At 49.1% G+C, this 23,872-nt stretch overlaps 1 long non-coding RNA gene across 1 annotated transcript; it reads right to left on the minus strand.

Annotated features, from left to right (window-relative positions):
• Window positions 1-4,339: 4,339 nt before the first annotated feature.
• On the minus strand, window positions 4,340-21,353 carry LOC123000376 (uncharacterized). The gene is made up of 3 exons (XR_006408337.3): window positions 21,177-21,353; window positions 16,892-17,375; window positions 4,340-11,734 (listed from the first exon to the last, which is right to left on the minus strand). It is a non-coding gene; the product is annotated as an uncharacterized LOC123000376 (long non-coding RNA).
• Window positions 21,354-23,872: the final 2,519 nt, after the last annotated feature.

The following is a 23,872-nucleotide window of genomic DNA, read 5'->3' on the forward strand; positions in this document are numbered from 1 at the left end:
CTTCCCCCAGACCTCCTCTCACTTCCCTTTCCCATCCCGCCCCTTCCATGCAGCCCGCTCCTCTGGGTCCCCACGTCCCGTGTCCTCCTCCTCTTCACAGTGGAAACTCCACCCCTCCCCCACAGAGGGAGGTGCTGTCCCCTCAGACCCTTTCCCAGCCCTTCAGACTAGCACCTCAGCCTTCAGCAAGGTGTCCTGTTGTGGCTCTTCAGCGAGGTGAGGGAATGGGAAATGGGGAGGGGGCCTTTGGGTCAGCCCCAGTGACTGGGCACCCTATTTGGCATCCAGTGCCTCAGGGTGGTCAGGACACACTTGTCCCATCCCAAATGCCCAGAATCCCCAGAAGAATCACTCGAGTGAGAGGCGAGCAGAGAGGAAAACCAGAGCCCAGGCTCTTGCCAGCTGATCTTCTCACCGGTCTGCCTAGGAAGCCAGCATGTAATTGAATGGGAATTTTTCTTGTGGAAACAACATCTAGTCTCCTACGAGGCAGGGCTTACTCTCCTGATAGCCTGAGTTTGACCTTGCCCCTGATGGCAGTGAACCCCAGCAGCACCGCACTGGATGACATCTGGTAGAGAGTGCAGGAGCGGGGAGCTTGGGTTCTGGAGTGAATCCTGGCTCTACCGCTGGTTAGTAGTGGTACCCGAGCAGGTTACTGGACTCGGTTTTGTCATCTGTAAAATGGGGAGAATAGCAGCACGCGCGCGCACACACACACACACACACACACACACACACACCCTCATGCAGATGTTGTGAGAGACTTTCTGTCAGGGCTGAGCCCAGTAATCTCGAGAAATTAACTTCCTTCTGTGGAAAAGAGGGCGCTCCCTAAATACCATAGTATGTAACACAAAATACACCTGAAAATTGATGGTGTATGTTTTTCACATGGTCTGGTTAGAAACTGGGACCCAAAACTGTAATCCAATGTGAACCTAAGCGAGTTGCCATTTTGCCACAGCTCATGGGGCTTGACAAGAGCAGATGGCCGTCAGCTGTGACACATCCCGAAAGTTGCTCCATAATCACATAACATACATTTGAGACATTCTGAAGAGGATAACACTATTTATGGTTTTAAGGTGATGTTACTACCTTGGTTCTTATCTCTTCCAGAGAGCCCCTCTGAGTAAACAAGAAGCCAACTTCCCAGTGAAAAGAGGAGACAAATCATCACCTAAAGCCCTCACATTTTTAGACAATAGTTTTGACCTGCTCTTCCCGCAAGACCTTTCTGCTGGAACTACAACCAAATAGCGAAGTGGATGGGCAGTTTATTAGGCTTTTTTTTTTTTAACCTCTTCCCTGGATTGTGACTATGTTCTTTCCCTTTATTTACTTTCTTGAACCTCTCAGGTAAAGTGATGAAACTGCATTCTTTTCTCTTCCAGTGAAATCAAAATGGACTTTAAGATGTTCCAGTTACAGCAGAGATTCTCCTTTTTACCAAGTCAGCTGAGTGGATGAGAAACCACCTAGAATATGTGTGTGTGGTGTGTATGTGGGTGTGTGTTGGGTGTATCTGTGTGTGGGGGTGTATATGGGGGACAGGGTGAATGTATATGTGTGTATGTGGGGTGTGCGGGGTGGTTCTCGTGTGTTTAGTGTGTATCTGTGTATGCGTTGTGTGTGTGGCATGTATATGGCATGTGTGTGTGTGTTATATGTACGTGTGTCTGGTGTGTGTGTGTGTGTGTGTGTGTGTGTGCGTGCGTTTCGGGCAAGGCAGTGAGCCAGGAATGGGTAATGCTCAGTTAGGCCCTGACCTGGCTTTGCTGAGAGCCGTGCCTGATCTTTGAGCGATTCACATTCATCATCTCTAAACTGCACAACTCCACAAGGGTTGTTTACAAACCTGGAAATCGAGTCTCAGAGAGGTGAAGGCTTGGTAACTTGCCCAAGGTCACATAGCCAGTAAGTGGAGTCACAGGGATCAAATAGGCCTGGATACTCCAGAAGCATGCACTCTTTTCATGATCTTGGGCAGTACGCCACGTAACAGTTCGGGGAAACTACTACGTCAGTGGGTTTAGTCAGCATTTCTTTGCCTTTCCTGTTCCTTTTCCCCAAAGTTCTCTCTACCCATTAAATTTGTTCCAATATCAGGATTTAACTGTGTGAATGGACCTAAGAGGAGGAACCAGAGCTGGGTGTTACAATCCTACTTTTTCTGGCAGCCAGTAAACAATCTCAGTTCTCTATTCTGGACCTTTACAGGGAACAAAGACCGACAAAAGAGAAAGAGAAGAGAGACAGCTCGAAATGACCGTCTTCAAGGAGCGGGCTGGAGGAAGACCTGGACACAAAGCAGTACGTTAGCTCATCCTTACTCATAAACCAGTGGTCATGAAACACCAGCCCAGAGAGCACGTAGATGGAGGATTTTCAGGAAAGGGTAACAAGGGGAGAGGTTACACTGAAATGAAGGGATTAGAGACAGAATGGCCATGAAGACAAAGACACCTGCCACCTGTTTGACAGATTCACTGAGGCCACTAGACCTTGGGTCTCTCACAGGTGAAAAGCCAAGGATATCCTGTTTCCATGAACTCATTCCAAACACAAGGTCTGAGGTTCAGCAAGAGGCTTTGGAAGAGACACAATGTGTGAAGGACAAGGCATCCAACAATTCAGCAAATCTTCAGTGGGATTCTCTCCAGCTCTGCCATGAGGTTGTCATTGGGCCCCAGAGACCCTGGAACCATCTTGACTGTGGGGACATAGTCCCCCCCAGACAAGGCCCAGGTGACAGGCATTGCAGCACATTCAGGGGGGATTGGGAAAACAACAGTGAGATTCCATTTTACACCATCATATCAGCACAACAGAAACATCTAACAATACCATGCATTGATGAGAGTGTGGAGAAAAGAAACTTTCATATGTGGCTAACAGGAGTGTGGGTTGATGCAACCATGTAGGGGGGCAATTCAGAAGTAACCAATGAAATGCATGCTCTGCATTCACACTTAGAGAAAGTAAATAAATTAATAAATTAATTAATCCACTTAAAGAAATTCTCAAATGTATATACAAAGAGATACATGTAAGAATGTTCATTGCACCTCGGCCACAACAACTTCTTGCTAGCCACGTCTCCAAAGGCAAGGGAGACAAAGGCAAAAATGAACTACTGGGACTTCATCAAGATAAAAAGCTTTTGCACTTCATCAAGATAAAAACATCAGCAAAACCAAAAGACAACCTACAAAATGGAAGAAAATATTTGCAAATGTTTTATCAGATAAAGGGTTAATATCCAAAATCTATAAAGAACGTATCAAACTCAACACCCAAAGAACAAATAATCCAGTCAAGAAATGGGCAGAAGACATGAACAGACATTTCTGCAAAGAAGGCATCCAAATGGCCAAGAGATACATCAACAAGTGCTCAACATCACTCAGCATCAGGGAAACGCAAATCAAAACCACAGTGAGATACCACCTCACACCAGTCAGAATGGCTAAAATTAACAAGTCAGGAAACGACAGATGTTGGCGGGGATGCAGGGAAAGGGGAACCCTCTTACAGTGCTGGTGGGAATCCAAGATGGTGCAGTCACTCTGGAAAACAGTATGGAGGTTCCTCAAAAAATTGAAAATAGAGCTACCCTATAACCCAGCAATTGCACTACTGGGTATTTACCCCAAAGATACAAATGTAGTGATCTAAATGGGCACCTGCACCCCATGGTTTATAGCAGCAATGTCCACAATAGCCAAACCATGGAAAGAGCTGAGATGTCCATCAACAGATGAATGGATAAAGAAGATGTGGTGTATATACATGGTGGAATATTATGCAGCCATCAAAAAAGAAATCTTGCCATTTACAAGGATGGAGATGAAACTAGAGGGTATTAGCTAAGTGAAAGAAGTCAATCAGAGAAAGACAATTATTTGATTTCATATGTGGAGTTTAAGAAACAAAACAGGAGTATAGGGGAAGGGAGGGAAAAATAAAACAAGGTGAAATCAGAGAGAAAGACAAACCATGAGAGACTCTTAATCATAAGAAAAAAAATGAGGGTTGCTGGAGGGGAGGGGGGTGGGGTAAATGGGTGATGGGCATTAAACAGGGCACGTGATGTAATGAGCACTGGGTGTTATATTCAACTGATGAATCACCGACCTCTACCTCTGATATTAATAATACACTATATGTTAATTAATTGAATTTAAATAAAATAAAATTAAATTTTTTAAAAAAGAACATTCACTGCAGCACTGTTTGTAATACTAGAAAATCAGAAAAAAACAGAATGCACATTAACTTGAAAATGAATAAAAAATTGTGGCTTACCAAATAATAAAGTACTCTTTGGCAGTTATAATGAATGAACTACAATTATTTTTAATAACACAGATAGCTACCTAACACACAAAAATTGAGTAAAAAACAAGTCACAAAAGGAAAAAAAGAACAGCAAATCACAGTCTGTTATCAATTAAGTAGAACTTAAAAATGCAAAACATGGCAGTTACATGTTCATGATAAGCTTACATGGGGTGAAAGTGTGAGTCATCCGTGGGGGTGTCGCACGCCACAGTCTGCAGCACGGACCTCTCTGGGCAGAGGGAGAAGAAAACCGAATTTTTTTTCCACAACCAAAAAGTGAAAATTATATGAAATATTTCCATCATTATTTAAACACCAAATTTAATCAAACAATGGTTAAAAAACAAAACAACACAATAACCCAACCTTCTATTTAAAATAACAGTACTGTTCTAGCTCTTCTCCCATTACATGTGAATATGAGGTTTACGTATACCTGCTTCTGTGTGTGACTAACCTGTTTCAGAACTTTAAAAAAAAACTGTAGGCACTGGGATTTGTAAGCACTCAACTATGAGTACAAAGCCTGACCTTCACAACTACTAAAAAAAATGTAAACCTGCTCTCTGAGCCTCGTTTCTTCATCTGGAAAATGGGGCTGATAATACCTATTAGGCGCTGAATTGAATTGACAAACCAGCTACAGGTCCCCGGTTTTGCAGGCTCCCTCGGACGTTCCCCGAAGAGCTAAGGGAAGGACCCACTCAGTTGGCTCTTCATAAACTGTTGCCCTTGTGAGAAGGACAGGCTCCGGTTGGCAGGTGCGGCTGTATCCCGCCTAGGAGCAAAGGGGCAGTGAGATGGCCTCATCCCAGGGAGCCCATAGTCACCCAAAACACTAGCTGCAAAGCGAGGGAAATGTCCGTGCCGGTATCGATTCTTACAGCATGACATTCCCAGCATCATTTCAAAAAATGTATGGGTTGAGGAAGGCCTTTCAAAGACAAATGAGGCTTTCTCCGGCTGGTGTCAGATGGAGAGGCCCGCAGAGACACATCCGTTTGGCTCCTGTGCAGGGCAGTGCCAGCCAGGGACCAGGCTGCCATGTCAAAGCCAATCCACTTGGCCAACCTGCAGAAAGGGCTCTGGACAAACCTCACCAACCTTCAGCGAATAGCCTGGCACCCTTTCCATAGAATCAGCCTTCAGAACATTGAATGCGTATCTTCATTATACTCAAGACTAACAAATTGCCTAGTAAGTGTTCGCAGTGGGTGCCAGAAATGGCAGTGTGTGGGTGTTTTTTTGGCAGGGTGGGGGGAGAGCAGGAAAGAGCTGAAGACGATTAATGATCAAAGCCTAGAGGAAAAAACACTCCAGCCAATTTGTGCTGATTTTCTCCTGCCTGAAAGTGGGGGAAACCCATGGATTATTCAAGCTTAATTGATGTTTTTGCAGCAAAGGAAATGAAAGGTGCTTAATTCATATATACACTCTCAGAGGTCCATTACCAAGCTGTCACCCCCATCAGCCAAGCCAGTCGGTTTTCCTTGGGCTCGCCTGTCTACGCTCACACGGGTCTGCTCCCAGCCATACATCAATCCCTGGACAACTGGCTGGCTGGGTTGTTTGAGAGGAGAAAATAGGGTTGAGAAAGAGCTGAAAAAAATAATCTGGACAGAAAATCAACACCTTTGGTCTTTGCAATTTAACAATTAAACAATTTAATTTGCTCTCTTCAAGTTACACTTTCTCTGGCCCTAGGCCTGAAACAGCATTTAAGAACTTATCCAAGGTCACAGCAAGTCTGGTGACCAGATTCAAAATTCTTAACCTCTCTGAGTGCCAATTTTTTCATCCATCTTCCAGGGCATCTGTAAAGTGGGGACAATACTCCCTCAAAGAGTCGTGGTGAGGATGTTGAGTCACAGGAGATAGGTGTGTGACAAAAACAGGATCTCCGTAAGGGTTTTTCTTTTCTCCCTGGCGATTATGAAGACAGGTAATTTTCATGTGTGTGACCCATAGCGTTGAATGAGTTCAGGAGGAAGAAAAAGGTACGAGAAAATGTGTACCATGCAATACTAACGAGGCTTGGTTAACCTCCTGATTTTTCTTACTTTGACCAAAGACTGTAAGCATAATACCCTTGTACGCTCAGAAGCCAAAGCGTGTACCCAAGAAAATCAGCGCACAAATGAACTACAGAATTTTGCACAAAGGGTGTAGCCCTTCAAATCACATGTGAACTGTCCGAGTGAAGAGCATGACCTAGGAAGCCACAAAGTCCCTGCGAGGCCATATTTTCTGGTAAGTGAATGCCTTTAACTCCAGCTGCTGTTGCTAAAAGCATGTTTGAACGTGGGGGACAAAAAACAGCTCTAGGGGAAGGATGTTTGCACAACGAGGAAGGTTGTCCAGGCAGCACTCTGCTGTGAATCCTTGTTTCCCAGACACCCGTTCACCAGCAAAGGCTGCACGGGCTGCACTTTGCATTCAAGGAGAGTTGCCCCTCCAGCATCCCCCAAATCGCCCAGATGCACACTCACAGGGAATGCAAATTTAAAATAAAAGCTCTAGAAAATCAATTGAGTTCTACAATAGGCATGTATTTCTTTTGTAATCAGAAGACAATAGATCTCATAAAAAAGAAATAAAGAGAGCCAAATTGATTAAGGCTATACAATTGAGACAGAAGTCTGTGTATATTAAAGCCTAATCTTTACAAACAGTTGTGGACAGAGACAGAGAGGACACAACAATCCTTCTACAAGTTTTAATATAAGGGAGCAACCAAAATAGTGTTGACCAGCAGGGGCCAGTAAGGGACATGGGTCGGTGCAGGACATCAGCAAACAACAGAGATAAAGAGAAGACAAATGAAGAGGAGGTTTAGACCCAGAAGGAATCACTTTGGCATTGCTAATACCCCTAGAGAACAGAGGACATTGATAGCCATCAGTAGAACTATCCCATAGAGACAGCACTTATAAATCAAAATATCCCCTAGGTCCTACCCTGGGCAAGGTCACTTTAATAGTTTGTAGTATGACCTCTAGATCAATTTCACCCACCTACCAAGTCGTGTGATTTCAGCCCTCTGCCTTCTCGTATCTCCTTGAGAACCTCCAAAAGGATGGAGAGCCTTTTGGTTATATATTTCCATTTATAATCAGAGTCTCTTCCTTGTTCCGATATCTGTCCACTCCTCTACACCACTTCTGTCTGCTGTCCCTCTGCTGCCCTTAGTTAGTGGCACCCTCCTGGTGTACCTGACTGCACCAACCCTCTGACCTGGATGTCCTTCATGGCCATCACCACTGCCAATTGCCTCCAGAAGGCTAGTCTGCAGGCCATCATGCTGCTGCAGGCCACCTGCCACGGTTCAAGACCGCTGACACTCCTGACACCATGCCCAGTCCACCTGCTCCAGAGCCCTGATCTCCCGTGACCTCTAAAGACCCCAGAGTCTAGCCCCCCAACACTGGTCCTCGGCTTTACCCCCACAACTGTGCTGCTTCCCTGGGCCACTAGCCAGGCAGGAAACCACTCCCTTTCCTTGCTCAGCACCTGCAGAGACATTCCCGAAGGAGAGTCGCTCAGGCTCGCAGTCATGTGCTTTCCATTTTGTCACACAACCTTCTCCCTGCGGGATTGTCTCCTACACAGATTTTGGGGGAGACAAAGATGAAGAAATCAAAGCACCCTACCCTAAAGCTGCCACAGCCCAGTAGAAGGAACACTTCTATTAGTAAGCGTCCATTTCAGCATAAACAAAGTTGACGCATCAGTACTTACGATAAAAAACAAAACAAAACAAATAAAATAAAACAAAACAAAACCTCAGGCCATCGTTCAACCTTTGCTATCGATGCAGTCGATCAGAAAATCCTGTCAGCCTCTATTCTTGGCCAGGCCACCATCACCTCCCTGCTGCTCTCCTGCTTCTGCCCGTGGTCCCTCTGTCATCCATCCACAACACTGCAGCCAGAGGGATCCTGCCCAGATATGAGTTGAATCCTGTCACTGTTCTGCTCAAAGCCCTCAAACTCTCCCTCCTCCCACGCCCTCACTCTGGCCCCTGTGCGCCTGCGTACCCTGGGCCTCCTTCTCTCCAACTCCATCTCTGCTGGTCACCTCCCACCCAAACTGCCAGGTCAGCCACCGCCTCAGGCCTTGGCGCTGGCCTTTCCCTCTACGGGGCGCCCTTCCCGATGACTGTCCAGATACTTCCCTCACTCTCCTGGAGTCTTTGGGGAAGAGTTGCTGCTCCGATCCGCCTGTCTAAAACATCTCAGTCCCCCCAGTTGTGTGTTACTAGCTACAGTATGTATTTATCTTGTCTATTGTCCACCTTCCCTCCCAAGAACATAAGCTCAATAAAAGCAGGGGCTTTTGTCGCTTTTCTCCACTAGGCATACTCAATGCTTGGTAATCACTGAATGAATGGGAAAAGAGGAGGAAGAGACATTTCAGATGGTTAGTGAAGGACCAGGAGGTAAAAGGTTTTTGATACTCACACAGCTACATGTTGATATCAGGTTGTTCTTCCAGAGAAAAGGCCTAGAAGCTACATTTACTATTCTGGTCAATTTTCCACAATCCAGAATCTGACCCTCTATCTTTTGAAGACAGAAACCCAATTTGCACCTTCTCTAAGGAACTGGGCTTACAGTGACCAAATTATAAAATCAGAAAACCCATTTACTTCCTTATAATTAAAAATAAACAAAACCTTGTTATTTGGATGGGAAAAATCTATGCACATATGTAATCAGTACATTCACTCCCCCTGGCAAGAGCCACTTGGAAAAACAACAATGACCAAAAATAATAATAATGTAATGAAATGAGTAATAATAATGAATGAAAGAATGACACTAAATCAAGAAAAAGAACAAATGTGCAGTTGCCATCAGGCTTACATGGCCTGATGGACGAGTGGCCATTAGAATTCTCATGGTTGCAAGTGACAGAAAACCCAACCCACTGGCTTGAGCACAAAGGGGACCTACTGGTTCATACAACTGAGAAAGCCAGAAGGAGAGCTGACCCCAGGCATGACTTAACGCAAGAGCTCCAAGGGATTCAGTTTCTCTCTTTCCATCTCTTGTCTCTGCCTCCTCTTGGTTGATGCCATTTTCAGACAAAGCCTCTCTGCATGGTGACAAAGTGGCCTCAGCAGCTCCAGCCTCACATTCACAACTCCAAAACTAGTTAAGGATACAGCCTCTTCTCTAGTAGACCTAAGATTCACACTGTAATCAGGAGGAATGAAGTGCGCTGATCAGCCGAGGCCCATCCTGTGTTCCACCCCTAAGCTGGGGGAAGGACCGTCCCTAAAACATGCGGCCTTAGAATGAGGGAGGGTGACTCTCAAACATTAATGCGGGCTATTAATGAAAATGGGATGAACAAATAGTAGAAGGAAAAATAAAAAGTTCCCCCACAGCCTACGACTCGCTATTACGTGCTCTTGTCAATGGTGCTGGAAGACTCACAGTCGGCTTAGTACGTGCCCAGCCTTCGCATTCTACGTACTGTTGTCAATAGGTCTGGATGTCTACTGGCATGACTGCCCCTTCCCTGGTTAGCGCATAGAAACACGCTCCCTTTTCTCCAGCTCCTCTGCTGACCAGCCCCTGCTCACACACTCAGTCAATGACAACCAACACCTGCTGGCTGGGAATTCTTCGTTCTCCTTCCTGCAGATGACCGCATATTTATCTCTAACCCAAAGTAACTTGAGTCCTTTATGGGAAAAACAAATTTGTCCCCCATGGAGAACTGGGGCACAGTCCGAGGCAACTCTTGCAGACACATTTTGTTTAAAATCTTAGGTTCTGCCTTAATTTTTAGTATAGATTTTGCATTCTGTTCTCTAGTATTTTGCCAGCTTCCATACAAATGGAGGCTGCAGGAATATGTGTCATGCCCACACTGAGCCCTAGTCATCGAGTCATCCTACAGACTTGGGTGAACTGCCACCCCATGAAGCATATGATCTGGCTCCCAAATGGAGACGGAAATGTAGGAGAAGCCATGAGTTAGGTCTGGGATGTTTGGGGTTCATGGTTCACATGAACCCTGCAAGTGAGCCTGTCTGGTATGCAGCTGGAGATACGGGCACGTAGCTCAGGAGAGAGGTGGGAATCGAGACGGAAGTTGCAACAGCATCAGCATGATACGACGGCGAAAGCCAAGGCAGTGGGCAGTGTTGCCCAGGAACCAGGAGGGGAGAAGAGAAAGGCCTGCGGGTAGAACACTGAGTGTGGCCACTGAGTGAAGGAGAAGCAAGTGGGACCAGGAATACCCATCACAAGGCAGAGAAAGCCTCAAAGACTCCAAGCAAGCGCCCCAGAGAGATACGTCAAGCTTTGATGCTGGACAATTTGAGCTTTCCCGAGCCAGTGCTGGGCACTACTTAGCGCTGAGGCGGACCTAACAAACCAGGATTCATGGCCTGCGTGGCCCAGAGCTCATAGCACTCAATTACCCTGGTCACCACGGAGCTCTGGGCTTGCAGGACTGCTCGGCGTCACCTCCGGTCCTCAGCAGTGAGGCTGCTCATAGAGGGGCCAGCTTGGTTTGCACAGGTGGACAGACCGCTTGTGGGAGGCAAGTCCCTGAGGGTCCTCTTGGCTGGCCTCACACCATTTGTCAGCTGCTCCTCGCTTGCCCAGATCAGACGCCCAGAAAGGAGGCAGGACAGATCAAGGTTGGCTGCTGTCGGAGCTACAGTTTGCTGAAGAGCTCTCTCTTTAAAGATAGCCACCAGCTTGTGAGTTGCTGGACTGGACAGGTGACCTAAGGCTGTTTTCATCCTTAGATCCTCTCCAGAGGCGACAGTCACCAGGGTGCTTGTAATGGAGTCTTTTGCCAGCTTCCAACTTTCCTCATGACCGAGCTTTGAACCACCAGAAGAAGAGGAACGAACATGGATTCCGCATGCGCCATGAGCGGGCCCTAAATTAAACACTCCGCACGCGTCGCCTGGGTTCCTCCTCGGGGTGACCTTGCACGGCAGGTGCTCTTATGAGCTGCGCTTTACACATGAGGAAATGGGGCTCAGAGAACTAGAAAGGGGACAGCCACGCCGGACAGCATGGTCCAGTTTCCAATAATAACTTCAGAGTTAAAGCTCTTCCACGTCGAGTATGTCCTTTTGACTCCGACTCACAACCGGCCGTGAGAATTAACCCCATTTTACAAATAAGAAAACTGAGACCCTGAGAGTTTAAGCGACTTGTATGAGATCCAAATGTGGGATCTCCTGCTGGCCTCCGAGTTCAATGGATGGTACTTCCCATCCATTTTGCTTCCTTTCTGCCCCCGGAGAAAGCCTGCAAGGTGTAAACAAGTGATTTTCCCATAGCTGACACGCAGTTCCCTAAGCCAGAGGCCTCTTTCTTGAGAGACTCAAAATCTGCCAAGCTCCAGCATGAATCTGGGGAAGCAGAAGGTGCAAGAGGGTGTCAATACAGAAGGAAATGGCTACTCTGGATTTAATAAAGCTCATGCCACCTCCCCTCCCCTTTGGCCCCTGGACCTCTGCTCCTGTGGGACCCAGCGAGGCTGCCATCTTGGCTGTTCCCTGTGAGCTCTTAAGCCTCAAGAATCAAGCACGTGGCTCCCAGAGCACCTGTTGCCACCCTCACAGGCCATTCTCTGCCATTCATTCACCAACTAACCACGGAATGTTCTGTGGATCTCGGGCACTCTCCATATATTCTCATCTAACTTGCCTTTATTATATGCTTCATGCTCAGATGTCCTGCTTCCCTAGCATGACAGCGAGGGATCTTGTGCTTCTCTCTGTAACCCTGCATGGGTGCCCACCTACAGGGCTTTTTTTGTTTTTTGTTTTTGGGTTGTTTTTTTGTTTTTGTTTTTGTTTTTTTGATCTAGCCAAGTCAGATTTTTTTTTTTACCATAAAACCCATTCCTTACCAGAAATACCCTTTCTGCTATTAAATAAGTTTCAATAACTTGTCAGGGGCAGATACTAGCAAATCCCTTTATGATTCTTTTTGCAATGAACGTCTCCTCTGCAAGCAGGCCATCATGATATTGTGCCACAGAGAAGCATCCGGTCAGTCGTAAGCTCTGAGCTACCCTGCTCCTTTTTGCTAAGAACTGGCCAGTGGAGAATAGCAGATTACTTATGTACCTCAGAGGGATCTTTCATTTACCACTTGGAATAACAACACCAACAAAAATAAGACCAAGTATTTGCAGTATAGTTTTTCATTTTTCAAAGTAGCTACTGGAGTTCAGTGCTATAAAGGGCCTAGAGACAGAGCCCAATTCTCTCACTTACGAATGAGGAAGCAGATGAAGTGCAGAGCACCTCATACCCCGTGACCCTCACAACACTCTTCATGGGTGGGCCACCCCCCATTTCACAGATGAGGGGACAGACCCAGAAAGCCACCGGTCCCGAGGGACTCAGCCAATTCGAAGCAGAGCTGGGCGCAGACTTCCAGTTGCCCCATCCTGCTCTCGTGCGCCTTCTCCTCAGCTGTAGGCCTTCTCCCTTGGCCAAGGAGCCAGTGGAAGTGGTACCAAAGAAACTGGGCCATCTGAGACATTGGATCTGACCTTGGCCCTGCTCCCAGAGGCCTCCCTGCTCAGGGCTTGTGTCTGCTCCCATCCCAGCTTCCTTTCCCCCCCAGTCTGCCTGGAGCCACGAAGTGTGAAATCCCTGACTACCGGAATCATCTGTTGGAGACCATTTCCAGCTAAGTAGCTTCCTGTCGCTTCAAGTTATGACGGTACGTGTCCGAAGCTCCCTATAGCAGCAATTCCCATACACGGGAGGACGTTTTAGCTCTATGTGAGAGGAACCGGCGTGCAGCCCCATATGGCCCTACTGGGAGAAGGATCAAGGACTAATCAGGAAGTGGACCTGACTGGGCCTCCAGCGACAGCGGCCAAACATCGAGACAGTAGGACGCCCCCTGTGGAAAGGTGCAAAGTGCTTGCTGTTCTCCGGGCAGAAAGGGGGAGCCCAGGAAAGGAAAAAGGAGAGTGGATTTCAACCGACCCAGCCCCTTCCCAGGCAAGTCTGTGTTGACGGCTCCTTCCCAAGTGGCCCCACACTGCAGCTGGGGAGCCAGGCTGATTCTGCAGCACGTGATTATGGTGGGTCCCCACTTGCCACGGAGGTTAAGACAAATCTGTGATCCAGGTTTCCAGCTCAAAGTACTTAGGTCATGTTAGGAATTCAAGAGGCAACACTGCTATCTTTTCTGCCTCTCTAGCATCCAGTTCCCTTTCTTCCAGCAATAGCACCCTGATTTATCACAAGGGCCCCCCAATTCCCTGTCCATGCAGTTCAGCCTCCAAGGACTTTCCAATCTAGACTGTCTGAGAAGCACTTACTGAGTCCTTTAAGACCCAGATAAGCGATCTCCTTCCTCCCAGAGAGCCTCTTCTAGAAACCCTCAAAAGCCATCTACTTTCTCCCATGACATCTCTCTATCCTTGTGCCCGTCACACTGAGCCACAACTGTGTGTGTACGTGTCAGTCTTCCCTTCCACTCTCTCTGGGCTTTTAAGAGCTAGGGGTGTCAAAAAAAAAAAAAAAAACCCAGCTGGGGCTGTCTTTCAATTATTTTTGTATCAGCAGCTTCTAGCACGGTGCCTGGCCCATGGTAGGTGCTCAATAAACGTTGGATGGAAGAATGACTGACAAGATTCACACATAAACCATAAATAATCATGGAAGTACCATATGGGCAGATCAGATCCTACAGGCTTGTCGACGTTTAATCAACCTCGAGTGCTACACACCATGACACGCGGAGGCTTTATTGCATTTACTGGTGAGGCAAGAGAAAGCCCATCTGACAGGTCCCGCTCATCCATCAGACAGCACGAGATTAGACAATCCACCCGCGCACCCCCGCAGCGCCCCCGAGGCCATGCTACAGCCGGGACCCAGCGGCTGGGTGAGAGGGCTTTCACCCCAGGCCCGGGCTGTACCTCACAGTCTCACCCTGGATCGGGGCTGGACTGGGGGGGCGGGGAGAGCTTGCAGAGGAGGGAGGTTCTCGTCTGCCTTATATTTTCTTGGTTTCTAGTTTGGAAAACAAAATACTTGCCTGAGGCAACTGAGGACCACCAGGCTCTGTGCAGCTGGTGCTTAAAAATAAAATACTTTGCTCTAAGAAACAGTTACACCATAAAACAGATTCCGAGCCATCCAGGGCATCTCTTTCCTTGTAAAATGCATGAACTCAATCAATAAACATTCTTCCTCTATAGCTTTGCAGCCCCAGGACGGCCCTGCCTCAGTGGAAGAATTTCACCTTCGGTGGAAAGGAAGTGAACTCAGCCACGGTCTCAAAGGGGAGCAAACTGCAGGTTCCCATTCCTTTTGTTCCCCACCACACCCCCAATTTAGAAAAATCTAGTGCCTTTGCTGCCGCTTCCCCAAGTTAGGATTCGGAGAAAGCTCAAGTGAGAGTGATTTCTTCATTGAACCTCAATATTCCTCTAAATCTACTTTTTGTTGGCCCCGAGCCAAAGCCAGTTATCTTGTGATGGAAAGCAATTGTTTCAGTGTTACAGGATTTGTATCTGACAGACCCATGCACCCCGCTGATTATCATCATATTCCCGTCCTTTAGTTGCTTTCAAAATATAGTCTATTGATCCAGTCATCACCCCGATTTTGAAGTTCATGGGAAAGGACGTCTCCAATGTCTTGTTCATTCCCGCTGCTCCTTGTGCTGCAGGGTAAGAGTGCTGACCTTCATCTTCCCTGTCCTTCCCCTGCCCCTTCACGTGAGGATCAGTCATCAGGAACCTTCCAGTGCCTGCCAGGCACAGAGTTGGCCCTCAGGGTTGGTGGCGCTGAACGGAGTTGAGAGGAACTGTCCCCTGAGACTTTGCCCTTTAAATGAATACGGGACAGCAGTGCAGGTCCTCCCTGCAGAGGCAGCGGGCATAGCGAGACATCTCGTGTTCCTGCCACCTGCTCTGTTTGCTCGAGCCTCACAACCGCCCAGTGAGGCTGGGAGAGCAAGTGCTACTATGGACATTTTATGAGGGCCAGACCTGCGCCTGGTTTGAGGCTTTGGGGAGAGACAGAGCTGGGACTTGGCCCTGGGGATTGTGGTTCCAGGCCCGGGGCTCTCCCCACCCTCTCTCCGTGCCCCCCTCAAGCACCACACTGCTGGAGGCCCTGTAGCCCCACCATGGCTCAAACAGCATCTTGGCTCTGCCCTTCAGGAGCTGGGGGGCCTCAGGCCTCGGTTTCATCATCTGCCTACCGGAGCTAAGATTGCCTCCATCGGCATTTCTCGGGGCTACTGTGCGAGTTACAAGAGATGGCTCAGATGAAGCTTCTAGCGCGGTGGTCATCCTGCACTCAGGACCCAATAGCTGCCACCATTACAATCACTCATACCATCATTTGGCTCAAACTGTTCTGTCTCCGAGCCAAGACAAATCTACTCAACCAGAAGCTCTTTCCTCGGCCTTGGTCTTGATGTCATTGCTCCCACGTCCAGCTTTCCTTTCTGATTCTATAAAGAACCCATCCTTTCAGCCAGAAGGAGTTTTTGAAATGATTATCTGGGTTTCTTAGAAGCCTCTTCTGGGCAGACATAATGAAGAGAGAAAGCTTCAGGCCAGGCGCCGGTGTCCTGAGAGGCTCAGGCCTCTGGCCAGCCGCCCTCCCTCGTCTTCCTTTGTGGAGCGAACACTTCGCTGGAGACCGTCGTGGCGGCTGGCCTCCCGGTGCAGACGTGGCCCTGCAGCACTGCCCAGCTGCTCTCCATCCCTCCCCACCCGTCTGGGTACCAGGTCCTGCTGACTCTGCCCCCAGGACTCAGTTGGATGCTCTGGCCACCCTCACTGCCCCATCCCAGGCCACGCACTTCTGGCAGGTACGGTTAACTAGCCACTGCTAGGCTCCTTGCCTTCGGGCTCTTGACGAGGCCAGCATCCTGAAACAGACTGCCGTCCCGGAGCCTGGCTCAGCAGATGCCTTCTCTCAGCCGTGCCCACCAAGTAGAGCAAACTCCTAGGCCCCAAGCCCCAGGCCCTGCAGAATCTGGCCACACCCCTCTCACCATACCATTCTCTACATCTGATTCACCAAGGGTGCTTTGTAAAAGTGGCTGTTCCCTAATCTACTTAATCAGAGTCTTGGGTGGATCCCAGGAATCTAAATTTGTAAAGAAGTTTTCCAGGAGACTAAAGCACAGCCAGGTATAGGAACCACTGCCCTGCACGGTTCCCAGGGACATCCGTACCCAGTCCAGCACACTCGCCACACACCCTGCCTTGGGGCATGCCACCATCTGTGCTAACAGCCCCAGTCTCTGCCTGCAGAAGTCTCCCCATCCTTCGAGGCCCACATCAGATACTCACTCCTCCAGGAAGTTTCTCCTGATTCCTCCAGCCAGAAGTATGCTCTCCCTGCTCTGAACACCCATAACATTTTGTCCCTCCCTTTCTGCCACTTTCTAGCCATTCCTTAAAACCTGCTGCCTCTATTTCTCCCAGCCCCTAAACACAAACCTGGGATGTGTCCTTGCCTCGCTGCTCTCCACTCCCTCCCCATGCACATGGGGGTAAGAATGGTACTTACCTAAGAGGGCCATTTAAGGAGTAGTGAGTTACCCCGGGTGGGGTACTTCCAAGTGTGCCAAGAGATGTCAGCTGTCATATGCTAACTGTGTCGTCCTGTCGTCTTACCTCATGGTTTATGGCATATGGTTCCGGTTCTTTATGTACATGTGTTTTCTCCCTTGACTTCCTGTTGAGAGCAAGGACTACGTCTTGTTCATCATCGTACCTTCCATGGCAACTGACACAGTCGTATACCTGCAGGACGTGACACCTGCTGGACGGTGGATGACAGGTGAACATAGCTAATTGCTTCCCTTTCACTGCTGTCTTCTCTCCGCCTATCACTACTGCTGTCATCCACTCTCAAAGAACGTACCTATCAGAACTTGTCATTATATGTTTATTTTTTTGCAATTATTTGATTCTCATTTGACATTTCCACCAGGCTCTAAGATCCTTGAAGACAGGTGCTTTATCTCAGCTCGCCACTGTGTCCACAGGGCCTAGCAAAAGAGTAAATACCCCCCAAAAGATTTTAAATTAATTAGCAAACCCTAATTAATTCAAAATTGATTCATTAACCTACCAGTGGCTTTTTTTTTTTGTTCTTTTAATGATGCTAATATAATAGTTTGGGTTCTGAATGTTAGAGCCTTGTGACAAATGAGTCACACTAGGCGCTCGAGCTAATCAGCGGGGCAGCCGTGCAGCGGGGCCGGTTTGGGCCGTTCTTTCCTATAACTGTGTGACTGTGAGCAAATGAGTAACCTTACTCTTCTCATCTGTACAATGGAGATGAGAGTGGATTCACCCCATAAGGTTACTGTGCACGTGAAATGCTTACTCTGAAAGGTAGTTCTTCTGATGATAACAGTGTTGGCTTCCAAGTAACAGGACAGATGAACACATTAAACTTTTATGAATTAGATCATGTGCTTCTACTTTTATATATATATAATTATGCACTCAAGGTCTTATTTATAATAAAAATGATAAGCTCTTTATAAGGGAACAATAATGGAAATGCAGGACCCATCCAGGTATATCGTAAGCCCTGACCAGAAATATGCTCACTTTCTAGAAAATAAAGCCATCGCAGATTTTACTTCCTTAAGGAAATTTTAAGCAGATTTGTAATTTTCCTCATGGAAAAACTAAAATGAGTAATTCTAGAACAAGGACAAAAAGAAGGAAATGGATCAATTCAGTCACATCCATCTTCTGCTCTGCAAGCCATAGGCCACTCAATTCCCAAGAATTTTGATGACAAACACTAAATACAACTGTGACCCTAATAAAATCCAGAGCCCTATCCAGTCTGTGCACAAAGGCACACTCAAAGTCACATGACTCAGAGCCCACGTGTCATTCAAAGGGAACTGCTAATCTTTGCTCGCATCTCACGAAGTACCTTAAAACTGACCCAATTCAGGGGCGCCTGGTTGGTTCAGTCAGTTAAGCATCAGATTCTTGATTTCGGCTTAGGTCATGACCCCAGGGTCATGAGAGTGAGCCCAGTATCGGCCTCTGCACTCAGCATGGAGTCTGCTTCGGATTCTTTCCCTCTCTCTCCCTCTGCCCCTCCTCCCTGCTCCTGTGCACGTGCAATCTCTCTCTCTAATAAATAAATAAAATCTTTAACAAAAAAAAACCCAATCTGGGGCGCCTGGGTGGCACAGCGGTTGGGCGTCTGCCTTCGGCTCAGGGCGTGATCCCGGCGTTATGGGATCGAGCCCCACATCAGGCTCTTCTGCTGGGAGCCTGCTTCTTCCTCTCCCACTCTCCCTGCTTGTGTTCCCTCTCTCGCTGGCTGTCTCTATCTTTGTCAAATAAATAAAATCTTTAAAAAAAAAAAACAAAAAACTCCAATCTGACTCAATTCATGACTTGCCGCATGCATCTCAGGAGCGCCTTGTCTTTGCTCTATGCGATGCTATCTGGGAAATACTCCAAACCCCACACACCAGTCCCAGCATCAAGCAAGGCATGCGAACCTTCCTCCTCTCTCCTCCCTATTCTCTCCCTGTGTTGACTGACTGAATCCCTTCCAGCCAAACCTCCTCACTTATCCCCCACCGTCCACATCACAGAAGATCCCGGACTGGACTTGCAAAACTCTCCTTTACCGGAAGGTCGCATGGGGCTGGAGGGGTCCACATAAAGGGTGGATATCGTCTTCCCAGCTCTCCCTATTTCAGCAACTGAAAATTCTGTTTTCCTTTTCTGACAACAGGTCACTTTACTGGGACTGTCAAGTAGGCCCTGGCCAAGAAGACAGCAAGTGATTCAGGGGAGGTGAGCCGGACATCCCACCCTTCATTCTGCAGCATTGGCCGCCCCCAATTGGTTCCTGCCTTATCAGCTCCCCCCACTGGGCCCCTGCTTCTATCCACTCCCAGTTCTTTAGTCTTCCCGTGGACCCTGAGATTTGCCTGAAATCTTTCCGACACAATTGTCTGCTTAACTTATCCAACCTGATTTCTGTTGTTTGCAACCCCAAAACACCAGCTGACTCCTGATAATCACCAATCTTGTCACCATCTCCACCTGTGAGAATAAGGCTACAGCCTTGGACCAATGAACCTACACTTAACCGAGGAGTTGACTCTAACTCACGGTCAAAAGTTAGCCTCCATTAAATCTGCTGTCTACTGCCTTTGCTCGTTATCCAATGGAACCATTCGGGCATACCCAAAATTCCTAATGAAGAAAGGAATGATGGTGTAAAACCTATGTTCACCTTCTAGAGGCTACTTTAGTAATAAAAATAACAGGTAGCGAAGAGTCAAAATATTTGGCCCTTCTCATTGACCGGCTGTGTCCTCAGTTCAATCACTTAATCTTTCCTGAGCTCTGTTTCTCTTATGTAGGAAAATACAGATAAATATACCAGCTCTTTCTACTTCTCAAGGTTGCTGTGAGGCCAAAATTAGTCAAATTAAAAAAAAAAAAAAAAGCCTTTCAGATCATTACATCTGTGGCCTGAACAAAAATTCCAGCTCATCATGGCGCTCCGTACTCCTCACTGGTTCTTCCTGGCTTAACAGGTCTTCCGGCTCCCCCCTCCCCCCCATGGTGGCTGCAGCCCCTGTGAGTAGGACTGGCTTTCTCAGCCACCATTCCAGGTCTGGATAAAATGCTCTCCCGTGGGTACGTAAGTATCCATAGTGTCATTCTCTGAAAATGTGAATTCCTACTTAGGCTGTGTCTGTCCCACTTTTTTCTTTATGAACATGTATACAGTAAGCAACAGCCTGTGGGCATATCCTCAGTGCCACTGGGAGGGATGACGAGGGCCCCTTGCAGGGGATCCCCCGGGGTTTATGAGAACTGAGATGGCTTCAGCTTTCCCTTTTTCTTTTTTCCTATTAGAAATCAAGCTGGAGGCCACGTTTTCCTCCCTCTGCAGTCTTGAAAGTAAGAATCATCACTCTAATGCAACTTGATTAGCTGGGGATCTGACCAAAATCTGTAACTAAAAATGATTTCCACTCTGATTTTGGTTTTGGGGTTTGCTTTTGTTTTTTTAAAAAACAAAACAGTATTAAGAGAGCTGGGCACTCGGAGTGTGGGGAAGTAGACCAGGCCGCAGGCCTGCGGGGATCTGGACAGACTTCCATGATGGACCACGACCACGGGACTAGCGTCGGAACAAGCTGGGGTGCCACTGCTCCTTCTCTTCCTGGTGACAACTGAATCAAAGCAAGGGGAGCTTCCCTGGGGGGGGGGGGCGCAGATTGCCTTCCCGGGTGCTGGCCTCTGTTAACAAGAGCACAGGTATCATTTCTAAGCCCTATGTGCCAAGATGCTGCCCTGAGAGCTTCTGACCGCCTGGAGGTAAGCCCATACTTTCGTCCCTTCCCTGGGGGGTTATGCTCTCCTCTCCCATTCACTTGGACAGTGATCCGTAATATTCTCTCTCTCTCTCTCTCTTCCTCTTTCCCTCCCTCCCTTCCTCTCTCCCTCCCTCTCTTCTTCTCCCTCCCTTCCTCCCTTCCTCTCCCTTCCTCCCTCCCTTCCTCCCTCCCTTCCTCCCTCCCTTCCTCCCTTCCTCCTCCCCTCCCTCCCTCCCTTCTTCTTCCCCTCCCTCCCTTCTTCTTCCCCTCCCTCTCTACTTCTTCCTCCCTTCCTCCTTCCCTCCCTCCTCCCTCCCCTTCTCTCTCCCTCCCTCTCTTCTTCTCCCTCCCTTCCTCCCCCCTCCCTCTCTTCTTCTTCCCCTCCCTCTCTACTTCTTCCTCCCTCCTCCCCTCCCTCCTCCCTCCCCTTCTCTCTCCCTCTCTCCCCGTCCTCCCTCCCTTCCTCACCTTCTGTCACAGAAATGGAAGGCCCCCGACACGGGGCCGCCCTGTCAGCTGGGCCAGAGTGAACATGACGTGGAGCAGTGGCGCTGAAATCTCCGCACTGAACACGACCAGGGCCCCGACGGAACCTCCTGCGGGGCGTCTCCCGCGGCCCAGCCGGTTTAAGGGGCCCGCTCCGCGCTGGAGGCCGGAGCGGCAAGTGCCCGCCGGCACCGCCAGCAGGGGGCAGTGTCCTCCCGGCCGCGGCCCCGGCTCCGCCCGCCACAGCCCGCGGCGGCCCCGACCTGGCTTGGGCTCTCGCTCCCCCGCAGCCCGGCGCGGTCGGCAGCCGCGTCCTCGGACCAGGCGGAGGCCCCGCTCACGGCCCAGCCTCGTGCTTCCCCGCAACGCGGGCTGCGTGAGCACTCGCCCGGATCCCCGGAGTCCGGACGCTCCTCGGGGCCTCCGCGACCTCGCACCTGTCCCGGTGCCGTCCCGGCTCCTCCCTCCGCTCTCCTCCACACCCCTACCCCCGCCCCCAGGCGGCCTGACTCGGGTGTGCGGGCGCAGGCTCTGGAAGCCGAGGGAATCCCAAAGGTGGGCTCCAGGCTCTTCCTTCCGCCAGCTGCGTGGGCGAGGGCAAGTCGCTCACCCTCGCCGAGCCCCGGTTTTGAAACGGAAGACTGGAGTAAGAACAGCTCCGTCTCAGGTTGTGAGCACCTTTCCCAGGCATGAGCGAAGGAAACAGGCCAACCATGGGACGCCAGAGTCCTTCCTCGCTCGCTCGCAGGGAGGGCTGCTGTTTGATCTTGACCCTACCCTTCTCCCTCTCTGGTCACTTCATCCACAGGCTGCTCTGGGCCCATAAGATTCGCTCTCTCAACAAGCTGAACTCAAAGGTCCAGAAATGAAATCAGTTAGAGCCACGGGCAACTGTTCAACCTTCAAACCTGTCCAGATGGTGACCCCCTCTGGTCAGCTCCCCAGCTCTGCCCAGCCCTCTCTCCCCCCCCTCCCCCCGCCATGGGGATGAGCCTGCTAGCTGCTCTCCTTCGGCCTGCTCAGGCCTACGCTGTCCCCTCTCTCGCCCCTAGTGCACCTGCTACAGTGGAGGTCCCACCGCTGCCTCCTCTACGCCAAGCCCTCCCAACTGCAGTCCCCTCCCCTGCAGGCCTGTGGCCTTTGCCTGCTGGGCCCATCTCCGCAGGCGCTCCCGCACCCACTCCAGGCAAGCCACACTTGTCCGCTGGCCTTTCTTTGAAGGCCTCAAGCAATGCCGGGTCTCAGGGTCTTCAACCATCCTTCCCCTCTGGGAAACACTCTTACCTCAGCTACCTGCACGATCACTCACTCATTTCCTCGAGGCTCTGCTCTAATGTCACTGATGGGAGCAAGGCCCCTCCAGATGGCAGTTATAAAAACGGCAGTCTGCCCCACGCCCTCAAAGGCACTTTCCAGACCCTCACTAGGCTTTATTTTTCTTCACAGCATATTGCCACCTGAAATATTATATCTTTATTTGTTTAATATGTTTTCCCTACTAGAAATAAGAGGCTTTGCTTTGATATCTGCTGTATTCCCAGTGCCTAAAAATACTGCCTGACACACAGTAGGTATTCAAGAAGTTTTATTGAACGATGATTAGATGGATAAGATTGGGTTCTTGAACTAAAAAACCACAGTAAGTCCACGAAGGAGCAAGGAATAGTCCCTCCAGCATCCAACAGTCCACAGAGAGAGGCAGGAACATGGAACAGATACACTCAGAAGGCGGAGAGGGGAAACCACGTGTCCTCAGAAACAGGGGAGGAGAGGCCGCAATAATGACTTCCAAGGTCCCCTCCCAGGTGGCCCAGCTATTTCCTGCCCTGGGATATAATACCACACACACACATACACACCACACACATAGACACACCACGCATACGCGCGCACACACTTTACTGAAATGACCTGGAGCGAGTTTCGGAGTCCGGCTGCCTAATGACCCCACGCACGGCAGTGTAAGGGTGTCCGTTAGTGTGAGGCCCCTGCTCCCATCTGAAGCCCTAGCTGGAGCAGCTCGCCAGCTGGAGACTTGCCCCCCACACCTGTCTTCACTTGCCCGGAGGTTTTTCTGTGATGTCTCCGCCTCAGAGCCCCAAACACTGGGCTCCTGCCGCCTGCCTGCCCAGCTGGCCCAGCGTCCCCAGTCACCCCGCCTGTCCTCCGCGCTTGTCCTGTTCTGTGCTGCTTCCCCTGCAAAAATCACTCCCCGTCCCAACTGCCCTGCCTGACAGGAGCACCTTTGACTCCCAGCTACTCCAGTTAGAAACTTAGAAGTCACAGTTCACAATTTCCTCCCCACTACACCTATCCACACAGCTTGCTAATTCTCGTTCATTCTTTCTAAACACTTCCTAGAGGAACCTTGCTTTTCCATGTCCGTGAATCGATCTTAGAGCAGTTCATCCAGGAGTCCTCTAACCCCAGAGACGTTGGGTCTCCGTTTACATTCTACCAGCCTCCATACTTTGCTTTCATAGCATCGACCGTGGTCGGCACCTGCATATTTGGGATGGAATTTGGTGGCTGTCTCTCTCCCCCACTAGACTATAAACTCCACAGGGCAACTCTGAATAGATGCCATTGGACGGACAAATGGAGCAAATTTTTCTCTTTGTTTCTTTTGTCCTTGTCCCCAGCTATAATGTGAGCCCCTGAAGGCTGGAGCTGTGTTT

Source organism: Ursus arctos, unplaced genomic scaffold (genome assembly GCF_023065955.2).
Source record: "Ursus arctos isolate Adak ecotype North America unplaced genomic scaffold, UrsArc2.0 scaffold_25, whole genome shotgun sequence".
Classification (NCBI taxonomy): domain Eukaryota; kingdom Metazoa; phylum Chordata; class Mammalia; order Carnivora; family Ursidae; genus Ursus; species Ursus arctos.